The sequence below is a fragment of the Rattus norvegicus genome, chromosome 9, assembly GCF_021556685.1.
Source record: "Rattus norvegicus strain SHRSP/BbbUtx chromosome 9, alternate assembly SHRSP_T2T, whole genome shotgun sequence".
NCBI lineage: Eukaryota > Metazoa > Chordata > Mammalia > Rodentia > Muridae > Rattus > Rattus norvegicus.
In genome coordinates, this window is record NC_141542.1 from 116,073,509 (window position 1) to 116,088,568 (window position 15,060).

General features: G+C 38.1%; 1 long non-coding RNA gene across 1 annotated transcript in view; it reads right to left on the bottom strand.

The window, feature by feature from the left end:
* LOC148003870 (uncharacterized) overlaps positions 1 to 15,060 on the bottom strand; it is a 37,589-nt gene that overhangs the window by 13,812 nt on the left and 8,717 nt on the right. The window contains exon 5 of the long non-coding RNA XR_015629988.1: positions 6,496 to 6,588. This is a non-coding gene — a long non-coding RNA (uncharacterized LOC148003870). The remainder of the gene's footprint in view (positions 1 to 6,495; positions 6,589 to 15,060) is intronic.

Here is a 15,060-nt window from a genome sequence, read left to right on the forward strand (position 1 = left end):
ATATGCTATCCACAAATTATTTTAAAAGTTTAATGTAATTAATAGTTCTTACTTTGTTCTAATATGTCTGAATTTGAGTTCCATTCTTTTTCACACAAAGTTTCCCTTCCTGGATTGTGCTGCTGATCATTAAATTACTCATTTTTATGATTTGTATAATTTTGCACATCTTCATAATTGTGCAGTATATTAATTTTAAAGTAAAAAACTATCTGAGTAAAACTTGTGTTCGTCTTAACACTCTAGATGCTTAGTTTAAATGAGTGCTAGGATTAGCTCACAGTAGCTATGGCTGCCTGTATAAGATCAAGCAAGTCAAAATTCCAATGATTTTGGGAGGGACCCTGAGATCTCATCCCTATTGCTGCAGTATTAACAGTCGAGGGTTGCTAGGGGAAGAAGAGTTCTTTTTCTTTGGAGATGCAGTATCTGATAGGTTACTTATGCTTCATTGTACAATTCCATATCACCTGCATAGGGGCAGCATTAATTGGCCCCATGGGATACCAATAATTCAAAGATGTCAAGCAGAGAGTGAGTCAGAGTAAGGAAACACAGGGGCAGTTGGAAGTAGCAGCAGTGGGTAACTATCATCAGTACACCATGTACACAGGCCTGAGATATATCAAAGAATAAAAAAAATACTGTTAAATTATTAATGGATGGGCTAAAAAGTTGACTGGATTGAGTAGGAATTATTTTAGCATTGTGATATACTTAACTATACAACTCAACAGTGTACACTGGCGCAGGAACCAGTGTTGTGTAGTACATACAGAAAGAGAGGGAAAATTAATACATATGCATGCATACATACATACATACATACATATATACATACACATGAAAATGTGTTCCACGTACACAGTGCAATTTTACTCAGCTTTAAAGAAAGATGAAAAGTAAAACTTGCATAATGTGGATGTATCTTGAGAAGGATAGGATAACTCATGGCCAAAAAGAAAAATGTGAAATGGTAGTTCCTGGTTGGCTTAGGTGACGAAGACTCTCACATGGTGAGGCCAACTCAATGTGCTGTTTGGCTGAAGCAACACCCGTGGGAGGACACATGATGTTTGGAGAGGATGTAAGTACCACTGGACGGACAGTGATGGGCATGTGCTACTTTGCAACGCTTTTTTTTTTTTTGTTTCGTATCTGCATCTTACTGATCCTCGCTTGTTGAGATAGGCACAGCAGAGTTGGCTGGTCCTGGTCTCTCCTGCTGAGTCATGCTGATTTGGGGGAGGCCTGGCTGTTTGCGTTGGATCATATCACTGCTGCCGATTCAAGTTTGCTATCCTGACACTACTGAACTGGACTGCCGGTCTCCTGACAAATGGACATTGGAATCATACCAAGGAACTGCTTCTAAACAGGACCACATCCCCTTGTCCCATTTATCATCTTTCCTCCCCTACTTTGGACGGTGGGCTCGAATGGGGATTGAAGAATTGGACAACCCTTATTACAAGAGGTTTTGAAAAATTTAAGGTTACAAAACACATCTCGAGTTTTTTTTTTCTTGTGTGTAGTTTTATATTTGTATGTTTACATTAAAGTGTCTGTAGAAACCTGGAAACTATAGCGATGCTAAGAAAGAGCAGGAGAACTGGCTTTAAAGAGGCGGGGGTCATATAGGCAGGGACCAAAGCAGAGGAGTAAACTGGAGCTGGAGATGGGTAGGAAGGGATTGTAGTGTGGGAGAGAAGACGAGGCAGGAGATGGTGGGGGTAAGGTTAAGAAGGGGAAGAGTCCTCTACGTACCTGTCCCCTATGCAGCTCTTTCCTTGATATGATGTGACTATTGCATCTATGGTTACCTGCACAACACCTGCATGATATTGAGTTTATTAGCATCTAAGCACCAACAGTGGAAAGGGTTGAGATGCTAACATCACCCTCGGGAGCCATTAGCAGTTGATGAGTTCTAGGAGAGGGGTAAGTCTTTTGGCTGTGTAGACACTATCTTCCCCATGCTTCAGTAAAAGCTCCCCATTCGTGCTCATGCAAGTAACTCTAATTCAACTCAAGTGGATTACAGAGAGAACCAAAAGATATGAGGGAAGCGGGGTGTATGGGTTGAAGGAGCAGTGGTTTGTCCTGAGGGAGAGAAAGGAGGGTAATGGCATATTATATTGATGTATGAAATTATCACACAATGAAAACGAAGATTAACTAGCACAGATGCAGTACTCACTTTCAGCTTACATGTAGCTTCTTCATGCCTGCATTTTATAGCCCGGTTCCCATTGTTTATGTTATGGGCATGTATCAATGTATCGTGCAAGTTCAAAACTTCCCCAGGATTCTCCGTGATATATAGAGTTATACAGACTGTAAATTTTATCCCACAGTTTCCAAGCTTATGGTTTCCACATCCTCTCAATGAATCATCTTTACTCACCACTCACTTTTATACTCTCTTCCTCCTTTTATATGACTTCTATTGTAGGTTTTGCGTTCTTTACTTGACATACATAATTCAGAATTAACTTATATATTGGCCTGTGCATGACTAGCATTTCTACCTATGTCCAAAGCTGCTCATTGCAGTAATGACTCTATTCCAATTTTAGGATCATTGAAGCGGCATTTAGGGTCAAATATTTCCCGTAAAATATAAGACAACAGTAAATATAATGAATTGAAAGTTGAAACTCTATGCTCACAGCAGCAGCAGGGTTAATACTTTATTGCACAGATTTCTAATACTGGAATGAACTGTGGAACTGTCACATTTAAAAAATAATTACTCATTATTTAAAATAACTTACTCAATTATTTAATTAAATAAAAATATAACTATTTGATCAGTCTAAAGAAAATACCACATTTACAATATTTCTTTTGATATTTTATTTCTTATGTTATTTAATTTTTATTTATTTGTGTTGTTTTAGGTCTTCTGCCTCATTTATACTTTTTTTCTATTTTAATAAAAATTCAACACAGTAAAACTGATACGGCACTGTTCTTATCAGAGTTTTTTCTTTAGAACAAATAAAATACTATAGTATGATACTATGATTTAGTCAATGTTAAAGTGACTGAGTTGAAATTTTCAACATATAAAATCATGAAAAATGCTATTTAATATCATACTATAACTTCATAAAAAGAAAGATAATGTGTATGTGAAATACACAGGCATTTACACACTCAAATTAATTTCTAAATATTCTTAAAATCTATAAAAGGTAAAGAAGCAAAAGAACACTTAACCGAAGATAACTATCTCCCAGTCTTTTGGAAAGAACCTGAAAACACATATTCAGGTGAAATATAGTTGAAGTTTCTGAACTCTAAGTGGGATTGTAAGGTGACCCAGGAAGGGGCTCCCATGATTGATTATAGAATTAATGAGCTTCATACGGCATGCCCATGACGCACAGCCTGTAGTGTCCTTTGCCATTTTGGTACTTGAGAAGTTCTCCACTGAGGATAGCACCCGAATACTACCCTGGTCTTCTACCACTGAGGGAAAGAAGCTTCATTTTAAAACATAAGTCACTCAGTTTTCAGTTCTTTGTTGAAGCAGCTGAAATATTCTTGGAAACACCGTGATATACATGGCATCTTCTACATCAGTTAATAACCCTTATTTTCCAGCTAACTTCCCTTAATGGAGGAAGGTTAGTTCTTCAACTTCCATGCTTCCAGTGTGCGGTCACAGTCCTGTGCCCTTGCCTGGCAGTGGTCTGCACTCTGCAGTCCTCTCAGTACACTATGGAGTCATCCTGCTGGAGCTAGTCTCCAGATGTAGGATACTGCTTTTCTTCCCCCTTTTCTCCCTGCTCCCTCCATTCCCTTCTACTCACAACACTCCCATGGTGCATTCTTTGGACAGAGTTCATACGTCAGGTTTTATTTCCACGGATAATTATTTTTAGACCAAACACAAAGAGAGTGTTATACTTCTTGTCCAGAAATCCAGTCCATCTGTCCAGATGAATGGCCTAACCACACAGGCCAAAACTTTGTATTATCCAAAATAGAATCATGTTATAGGCACTGTTTTAGGCATTATCAAATACTTTCAAGAAACATTTCCTCTAATATTTTGTATAAAAACAATCTTTCCTCAAAAGAAAATGGCAGTTTGCTAAGTACCATAGTTTATTAATCTTTCCTTCTAATTAGGAATTAATGGAAAAGATAATTATGACCTCTCATAAGTGTTTAAATCTCACATCCCTTTTCCAACCCTTTAATTTTACATGTGGCACTATGTCAAATCTTTTGTTATGGGCTACTTACAGCAAAGGGTCATATCATTGTTTTTACTGAAAACGTAAGATTAGTTAAAATACCACTGAAGACTAATGCTGAATATGTGAAAGAAAGGGGAGAATTGAAATTAAGAAAGATTGGGGGCCGCAGAGATGGTTCAGCTCTTCCAGAGAGCCTGAGTTCAATTCCCAGAAACCACATGGTGGCTCACAAACAATCCGATGCCCTCTTCTGGTGTGTCTGAAGATAGCTTCAGTGCACTCCTATATTTTATTTATTCATTTATTTTTTATTAATCATTCCATTCGTTTACATCTCAAATGATATCCCGATTCCTGGTTACCCCTTCCACCAATCCATCCTACATCCACCCTCCCCCCTACCCTTTGCCTGTATGAGAGTGCTCCCCCACCCACCCACATTCTCCTGCCCCACTCCTGCCTATGCTGTGGCATCTCCCAGCATCCCCTACACTGGGGTATCAAACCTCAATAGGACCAAGGGCCTCCCCTCCCATTGATGTCAGCTAAGGCAATCCTCTGCTACATATGTATCTGGAGCCACGGATCCTGCCATGGATTCCCTTCAGATATAATCCTTGATTGGTATAGATTCTGGGAAAAATGGGTGGTCAGGTCAGCGAAATGGGTGGTCAGGTCAGCCTACATTTTCTTCTATTGGGGTTACAATCTCCCTCCTCTCCTCCAGTCCTTCTGCCAGCTCCCCAACCAGGTTCCTTGGGCTCAGTCTAATGACTGGCTCCAAGCATCTGCATCTGCATTGGTCAGTTGCTGGCTGGACTTCCTCAGGACCTGTCACACTAGGTTCCTGTCAGCATGCACCTCTAGACCATGGCAACAGTTTTGGGTTTGTTATCTGCAGACAAGATGGATCCCAGGTGGGGCAGTCCCTGGTTGACGCTTCCTTCAGTCTCTGTTCGGTTTTTTTTCCCTGATCTTCCTTTGGACTGGAATAGTTCTGGGTTAAAAACTTTGAGACGGGGTTGGGGATTTAGCTCAGTGGTAGAGCGCTTGCCTAGGAAGCGCAAGGCCCTGAGTTCGGTCCCCAGCTCCGAAAAAAAAAAAGAAAGAAAGAAAGAAAGAAAGAAAGAAAGAAAGAAAGAAAGAAAGAAAGAAAGAAAGAAAGAAAGAAAGAAAGAAAAAACAACTTTGAGACAGCTGGATGTCCCCATCCTTATACCAGGGCCGTATCTACCTGCTGGAGGAAGTCTGTACAGGATTTATTCTTAAAAAAGGGGGGGGGGGGCACAGAGTTAGGACTGAATATGATGATTGTATCTATTAAAGTAAAAACGAAAGCGAAAACAAGAAGTCATTAGTTTTTGGAAATTCTTCGCTTTGTTTTTCTTCCATATTTTGGTGTAGGAGAAGGCAAATGTCCTTGGCAAATTAAATAAATTTTCTATTATTAATTTGGACTTCTAACTCTAAACTGAACAAGATAACTATCAAGAAATACTGTGAGGACTTTATTATGATCGCTGATCTGATTTTATTCATTGCGTTATATAGAAATTTGTTCTACTGATATATGAAGAAATCGATCAGTAAAAAATTAAAATATCTCTATATTATGCATCAGTAATATATAGCATTTTGTGTTAGAAAATGTTTTATACATTAATGCTAAGTTAGATAGCATAATATTACTTTTCTTCTCTAGCTAATTAATACATTGGTTAAATTTGTATAATTTTAAGGTAACAAGGAAGACCTAATGGAGTTCTATTGAATATCTCCCATTAAGTTAACATTGTAGACCTTTAATGAATCCTTAATTAGATAGTGATATTAAGAAAGTTGGTGCACAAATGAAAGTAAGTCTCAATATCTTCAATATGCCTCATTGTCATTCACTGCAAGACACTGACCAAAACCTTAATTAAAAATATGTCTAATTCTCCTCTGTGTAATTGCCCATTCAACAAACTACCCATTAAGACAATGCAGAAATAGCATTTGAATTTAATTACTAAAAAAAAAGAGTACTTAAATGATAACTGCTTTTTCTTGTATTTTCCAACTTTTCATTTGATCACATTTAGAATACTATACCTAGTTTTGTATCAGATTTTACTCTAACAGTCTCAATTCTTATGTATACTAACATTTTCTTTTCATTTGTTTATTTTTCTTTTCTTATTGCCATTATTTTCAGTTCCACCTACCCATTTCAATGAATATTCTAAGTATTCTGAATATCACCTCTGACCTTTGGTAGGTCATGGGAACTTATTTTTACCTGTATGTGATGCTTTGCCTTTGCTGGTGTATAACGCCCTTTCCCTTTACGTCTTTCCATTAAGTGGTTGAGCATCTCCTCCGATGGAACTTGCTTGCAGAAGAGAGAGATTGGAGTTGCAGTTAGATATTTGTGAGACATCCTCCAAGTTAAGCTCTGACAGGGCAGGGAGATTGGGTGAGAGAAAGGATGAGGAGGGTGGTGGAGGAGAGGAAGGGCATAAGGAAAAGCTCATTCATCTCCCTCAAAATCAAGTTTGTCAAGACTACCAAGACGGAATTCCTAAACATTTTTAAATGCTGTGTCTGAGATTCGTGGAAAGAATCAGGAGCAACTCATCATAAAATGTGAATTTTAGAAATCTTACCTATAAAATAGGATGCAAATATAAAGAATAAAATATCAATAAGCCTTATGGAATATCCTTTAGGGACTCTATAAGAGGAAACTGTGGTCTAGATCTAAATAATAGTACTACTATTACTGATACTAATGATAATAATAATGATAATAATAATAGTTTTTAAAATAGTAAGCCAGTTTCCCCAAGTCAAGTGATAGATTAAGTAAATTTCCTATTTGCAAGGAAACTCAATGTAAAACTTTCATAAATTAAATTCAGTTGAAAAAAATAGGCCAATTAAAAAAATCCTAGGAAAAAATAACCATATTCATTCTAAAGTAATTAGGGTGATGCAAAAACCATTAGTTCAGAAGAGAAGAATGAGAAGTCAGACTTCAGCAGAAAAAGTTTTGTAAGTATAATTATTTTATACTTGACTACAGTAATTGATAGTAATTGCTTAAAGTTCATAATAAATAAAATATTATAGAAGATGATAAGAAATTCATTCAGAAATCTGTCCATGTTGCTGTATATGTCCAACATCAGATGCACCAATATTTAGAGTTAAATGTGATAGTAGCATATAGTCATACGTGCTTACCAATTTTACTGGGTGTGCAGAGAATGATCTAGGTTTATGATTTATAACTCATAATAAGGAAGAAATCTCAAGCAAAAAGACAGACTGTGTCTATAATTTGTTTTAAGATTTGCAACAATAATTCCATTATTATACTATAATAATTCCCAGAGGTGAACTGGGTGGGAAAATAAATTAACTTTTTTTACATGACAAGTTTATAAGTGAAAGCAATCTAATTAGATCAACTTTAATTATCTTTAGTGAAGAAGGTGTTGTTATTGATTAGTTTGTGGAAGAAAAGTAAGATAACTCATTTAAAGTTGCTTTCTTATTTGCGAACTTTAAATAGAAGATAAAAAAAGTGTACTGCCTGTTAGGAGTACAGTCCACTAGTCTATAAAAACATCAGGGAGTTCATTACATTTGGCATGTTCCAAGTTATATATGGTTTCTTAGGCATTCATTGTTCTTAAAGACTTATCTATGAAGTATCTTCATTTTGACTTCAATGTGTAACTTGTATCTCTGTACCCCAATGAACTTCAGATATAAAAGTGAAAATGATGTAAAGGAAAAAAACTTTAATTTGTATATGAAAAGTAGAGCTATTGATCATGGCCAACCTTTCTGGCTTTCAAAGGCAGTATGAATTGAATACCTACAGTACAATTCATTTCAGTTTTTAAAACCTTTATTATTTTTATTTTTCCATTAATTTATTTAATAAATCACTTTACATCTTGATCGTAACCTTCCTGCATCCATATGTAGGATACTCCCACACATCCTCTTTCCCCTCCCTTTCTCCTCTGAGAAGGGGGAAGTCCCCTGGATACCAATATACCCTGGCATATACAGTCACTGCAGGACAGAACACACCTATCCCTCTGAGACCAGACAAGGCAGCCCAGTTAGAGAAACAAGATATATGGGCAGGCAACAGATTCAAAAACAATCCCTGCTCTAGTTGTTGGGGAGCCCTTATGAAGACCACACTGTTCAACTACGACATCTGTGTGGATGGTCTAGATCCTGCCCGTGCATGTTCTTTGGTTGGTGTTTCAGTCTATGAGAAACCATAAAGGTCCAGGTTAGTTGACTCTATAGGTCTTCTTGTGGAGTTCTAATCCCATCCAGGGCCCTCAATTCTTACCCCAACAATTTTACAACCCCAACAATTCCACAAGACTCCCTGAGCTCAGTCTAATAGTTGGCTGTGGTCCTTTGCATCTGTTTTGGTCAGGTGCTGCGTGGAGCCTCTCAGAAGCCAGTTATGTTAGGCTCCTGTTTGTAAGTGTAGCAGGGTCTCATTAACAGTGTCAAGAATTGGTTCTTGGCCATGGGGTAGGTATCGTTATTTGGTCATCCCTTCAGTGTTCTAGTTGAAGGTTTTGTGGGTGGCTTGGTGTCTTTAGTTATGAGAGTTTCCCCATCTCCTCACTGTTTCTTATTTTGTTACTCGGTATGAGTAAAAAACAGCTGTAGTCTTTGTGAAAATCCAGTGTATGTTTGTTACTTCTGTTTCCTGACTCCAATCTAGTTAGTCTGTCAGTCGCAGAATGATGCTCTGCTTACTTCCATCGCCATTTTTCCCAGGGTCAGAGGGTTAAATGTTACGGCAGAACAGAAACAGCACTAGGAAGAATGATTTTTTTTTTTAAGTTCAAGGAGGAAAAAATGAGTAATCAAAAAAGGTCATCACAGAATAATCAGCTACACTAGTTCAATGAGTGCACTTCAGATTTAGAGCCCTCATTAACATGTTCAGAAAGTAATTCTTAATCTCATTTGTTCTAATGAGTATTAATTGAGAGAGGAAATTTAGGCACTAACTAGGAAACTGAACAGGGAACTTACCTCTTTCAACTCAGGGATTAAAAAGAGATTACAATGGTAAAAAAGTTTCTTATACAAAAAAATCCTTCATTTCTTTGCTTATTGTTCTACTGATATGAGGAAATACCGAGACCAAGATTTTTTTTCTTTTTTTTTCTTTTTCTTTCTTTCTTTTTTTTTATATTTTTTTTATTAACTTGAGTATTTCTTATATACATTTCAAGTGTTATTCCCTTTCCCGGTATCCGGGCAAACATCCCCCTCCCCCCTCCCCTTCGTTATGGGTGTTCCCCTCCCCACCCTCCCCCCATTGCCGCCCTCCCCCGATAGACTAGTTCACTGGGGGTTCAGTCTTAGCAGGACCCAGGGCTTCCCCTTCCACTGGTGCTCTTACTAGGATATCCATTGCTACCTATGAGGTCAGAGTCCAGGGTCAGTCCATGTATAGTCTTTAGGTAGTGGCTTAGTCCCTGGAAGCTCTGGTTGCTTGGCATTGTTGTTCATATGGGGTCTCGAGCCCCTTCGAGCTCTTCCAGTTCTTTCTCTGATTCCTTCAACGGGGGTCCTATTCTCAGTTCAGTGGTTTGCTGCTGGTATTCGCCTCTGTATTTGCTGTATTCTGGCTGTGTCTCTCAGGAGCGATCTACATCCGGCTCCTGTCGGTCTGCACTTCTTTGCTTCATCCATCTTGTCTAATTGGATGGCTGTATATGCATGGGCCACATGTGGGGCAGACTCTGAATGGGTGTTCCTTCAGTCTCTGTTTTAATCTTTGCCTCTCTCTTCCCTGCCAAGGGTATTCTTGTTCCCCTTTTAAAGAAGGAGTGAAGCATTCACATTTTGATCATCCGTCTTGAGTTTCGTTTGCTCTAGGCATCTAGGGTAATTCAAGCATTTGGGCTAATAGCCACTTATCAATGAGTGCATACCATGTATGTCTTTCTGTGATTGGGTTAGCTCACTCAGGATGATGTTTTCCAGTTCCAACCATTTGCCTACGAATTTCATAAAGTCGTTGTTTTTGATAGCTGAGTAATATTCCATTGTGTACCAAATAAGTATTTAATTGGTGGCTGGCTTACAGTTTCAGAACCTTAGTCCATGATCACCAGGGTAGAGAAGATGGCCACAGACAATTAGGTTTGCTGCTGCAGAAGTAGCAGAAGGCTTATATCCGAGCTGCAAGTTTCAGGCAGAGGGAGACAGATAGGGACAACAATAAACACAAAGACACAGCAATACAAAGAAAGAGGGTGGGATGGGGATGGAACCTCAAAGCTCATCTTTAGTGGTAAACTTCTCATGCAAGGCCAACCCTTCTTTAACAAGAACATACCCCCTAATTCTTCCTAAACAGTGCAACTCACTGGGCAGCTAAGCATTCAATATATTAGCCTTGCACCATTCTCATTTAAACTGCCTCGTTTATTCATTATGTTTTGATTTAAGTATAAATGAAAAGTCTTCAGAGAACTTCATTTTCAACATCATGTAATTAAAACTTGTACCGTCATCATAGCATAGTAGTGTTAGACATTGGTGCCCCGAACCATGGGATGGATCCCATTTGGGCTGGTCACTGACCCTCCTTTTCTTCAGTCTCTTCTAGACTTTTGCCCGGCAGTTCTTTTAGATAGAAACAATTCTGAGTTGGGAACTTTCACTTCTGGATTATTTACCCTGTCCTTCACTTAAAGCCCAGTCTATGTACTAGAGGTGGACTCTTCGGGTTTTCTTTCCCCAGTGTTGGGCATTTTGACTATGGTTACTCTCAAGAGTCTTGAGAATACCTCACCTCCCAGGTCTCTGTACTTCCTTGAGGTTCCTCCCACCTCCCACTCACTGAGGCTTTCAATTAATCCTCTTGGCCCTCTGGGCTTCTCTCCTGCCTCCTCCTGCCATATCGGATCCTAATCCCCTTTTCCCACCCACTCCCCTCTGCTACACAGGTTCCACCCTCCCTCTGCCTCTCCTGATTATTTCCTTTCCCTTTCAATGTTCCCTGAGAGCCTATTCCAGCAGCTAAGACAGAAGCAGATACTTAAACCTAGCCATGGGACTGAAGTCAGGGACCTCCATGGTTATATTAGGAAAAGGATTGAAGAAGTTGAAAGAAGGAGCAAATCTATAGGAAGACCGACAGCCTCAACTAACCCAGAACCCAATTCCCAATGCTGGTAATCTTGCGCAGTGAGAGAACTCATGGAATTTCAGCAATTTATTTTATTAAAAACGTTACTTGAGTATTCTGTTGCTATGGTGAAAAAGAAAATTTGTATTTTGATAAAATAAAAACTATAAATATCAAATTTGTTTTTATTTAATTTTGGTGCCAGTAATATTTGCAGAAATTACTAGATATAAAAGAAAAATAACAGAAAAAGATTTAAGGCAGCATGTCTCTTTTCTTCTTTATAATGAAGGGAAAAAGATAGCAGTGTGTGTGTGATTAATATGTTATTGTAGAATAAAAATGACTGGGCCTTATAATGGGCTGCCTTTCACCATCATGCCTAACACTGATTGCCTTTCATTATTTTCCATGTTCTTCTCAAGAAGTTTCTTTCTCTATGTCTCGTTGTCTTTTCCTACCTCCCATTCTCTTGGGAAAAGATACCTTTCATCAGTTAATGATTAAGGGTAGAATTAACTATTCCTGGTAAAGGGAATTAAAACAATATATGTCTAAGAAATAAATTTCCTTTTGTTTTACAATACAAACATCACTGCTGGAAGTAGAGATAGCAGCATCCTTTTCTACAAAAACCATGCCATCTGGAGTTATCTGAGCCCCACCTCTCTACTATGCCTCACCACAGTCCCCAGGTGAGACTTCGGCCTACAATATCCACATCAGATAGGTTTTATTGAAAGAAAAAAAGAAGTCCAATTTATCTATTTTCAAGGATTTTTTTTGCATCCATAACTTGTTCTTAAATCGTTCTTGCCTAGTAAATAAATTCTGGTTTGAGTTACAAATATATTAATTAATTTTATAAAAATTGTGAGTGCTTTACAGAGGTTGACTGTTTCCATATCACAAAATTATTCATCAAATCCTCTATGGTATTTTATAATTCTCAACAAGAAAAGTACTAAATATTCAAGGGCAAAACAGAGAAATATACTTCTAGAAATTCTTCACTTAGTTTCCCATGGAAAGAGAAAACAGAAAAGTTAGTTGGACATATTTTATCATTGCAGCCAGAGGTGGGTGCTTGTAGCCAACCACTGGACTGAGAACAGGGTCCCTGATGGAGGAGTTAGAGAAAGGACTGAAGGAGCTGGAAGTAAAAGGGTTTGCTACCCCATAGGACGAACAATAGTTCTTCCAACCAGATCCCCCATGCTCCCAGGGTCTAAAACACCAACCACAGAACCCATGGAGTGACCCATGACTCCAGCCACTTATGTAGCAGAGGATGGCCTTGTCGGGCATCAGTGGGAGGAGTGGCCATTGATCCTATGAAGGCTCAATGCCCCAGTGTAGGAGAGTGTCAGGACAGGGAGGCAGAAGGGAGTGGTTAAGAGGGTGGAAGAGCACCCGTATAGAAGCAGAGGAAGGGTGGAAGGGATAGGAGATTTCCAGAGGGGAAATAATATTTGAAATGTAAATAAAAATATCCAAGAAAAGAAAAGAAATAATAGTTCTTTAACATTGACACTGTAATGGAAAACTAACTCACATCCATGTAGGACAGGGTTCAGAAGAATATACCACTCTACAAGTCCAAGAAGTGCAATTGTTTCTACTGAGAAAGCTCTGTCTGCCCTTTCAGTTAAGACAGGAAAAGAATTACTAGAAGCATTCAGAGTACCTGTTAGCCCCAAGCACTTATTGCCTGAGAAAGTCACATCAGTATTTCAGAGCTGACATTCGCCATCACAGTTTACTTATGATCATCTAGCAGAAATCCTAGTTCAAAAAGAAAACTAAAACACCTAAATCAAGATTTCTGCTGACATTAATACAATTCATGACATGGGGTAGAAGGAAAGAAACAAATAGAAAATGAAATCAATAAATGAAGAAAAAATTAAATGAACATTTGATTTTGTTGTGATAAGATTTTGCAATATTACCATTTACTAGAACTTTTAAAATTTTACTTTTAAAAATATTCTTTGGGTCTATCAATAATTAACTCACATATTAAGAATGTGTTTTGCATATATTATACCCCTCTATTGGATATAGGACAGGCAATCTTTTCCCAGTCTTTGGTTTCTCTTTTGTCCTATTGAATGTGTCCTTTGCCTTACACAAGCTTTGCAATTTTATGAGGTCTGATTCATCAATTCTTGATCTTAGAACATAAGCCATTGGTGTTTTGTTCTGGAAATTTTCCCCAGTGCCCATGTGTTCAAGGCTTTTCACTACTTTTTCTTCTATTAGTTTGAGTATATCTGGTTTGATGTGGAGGTCTTTGATCCACTTGTATTTAAGAGTTGTTCAGGGGATAAGAATGGATTGATTTGCATTCTTCTACAAGCTGACCTCCAGTTGAACCAGCACTATTTGTTGAAAATGCTGTCTTTTTTCCACTAGATGGTTTTAGCTCCTTTGTCAAAGAATAAGTGATCATAGGTGTGTGAGTTCATTTCTATTCAATTGATCTACCTGCCTGTCTCTGTACCAATATCATGCAGTTTTTATCATGGTTGTTCTGTAATACAGCTTGAGGTCAGGGATACTGATTCTCCTAGAAGTTCTTTTATTGACAATAAAAGAGTTAAGTTGTTGAGAATAGTTGTCACTATCCTAGATTTTCTTGTTATTCCAAATTAATTTGCAAATTGCTATTTCTAACTTTATGAAGAGTGGGAATTTTGATGGGGATTTCACTGAATCTGTAAATTGCTTCCAGCAAGATGGCCATTTTTACAATCTTAAACCTGCCAATTCATGAGAATGGGAGATCTTTCCATCTACTGAGATCTTCTATTTATTTCTTCAGAGACGTGAAGTCCTTGTCATACAGATCTTTCACTTGCTTGGTTAGAGTCACATCAAAGTATTTTATATTATTTGTGGCAATTGTGAAGGGTGTCATTTCCCTAATTTCTTTCTCGGCCTCTTTATCCTTTGAGTAGAGGAAGGTGACTGATTTCTTTGAGTTTATTTTCTACAGTCACTTTGCTGAAGTTGTTCAACAGGTTTAGGAGTTCTCTGGTGTAATTTCTGTGGTCACTGAAACTACTATCCCATCATCTGCAAATAGTGATATTTTGACTTCTTCCTTTCCAATTTGTATCCCTTTGACTTGACCTCTTTCTGTTGTCTAATTGCTCTGGCTAGGACTTTAAGTATTGTATTGAATATGTAGGGAGAGAGTGGGCAGCCTTGTCTAGTCCCTGATTTTAGTGGAATTGCTTCAAGTTTCTCTCCATTTAGTTTGATGTTGACTACTACTTTGCTGTATATTGCTTTTACTATTTTTAGGTGTAGGCCTTGAATTCCTGATCTTTCCAAGACTTTTATCATGCAGGGGTGTTGAATTTTGTCATATGCTTTCTCAGTATCTAATGAGATGATCATGTGTTTTTTCCTTTGAGTTTGTTTACACAGTGGATTACACTGATGGATTTCCATATATTGAACCATCCCTGCATCCTTGGGATGAAGCCTACCTGATTGTGGTGAATGATCATTTGGTATGTTCTTGGATTTTGTTTGCAAGAATTTTATTGAGTGTTTTTGCATAGATATTCATAGAGGAAATTGTTCCCCCAGTGTAGTGGAATGCCAGGCTGTTGAGGTGGGAGTGGGTAGGTGGGAATGGGTGGGTAGAAGGGAGAA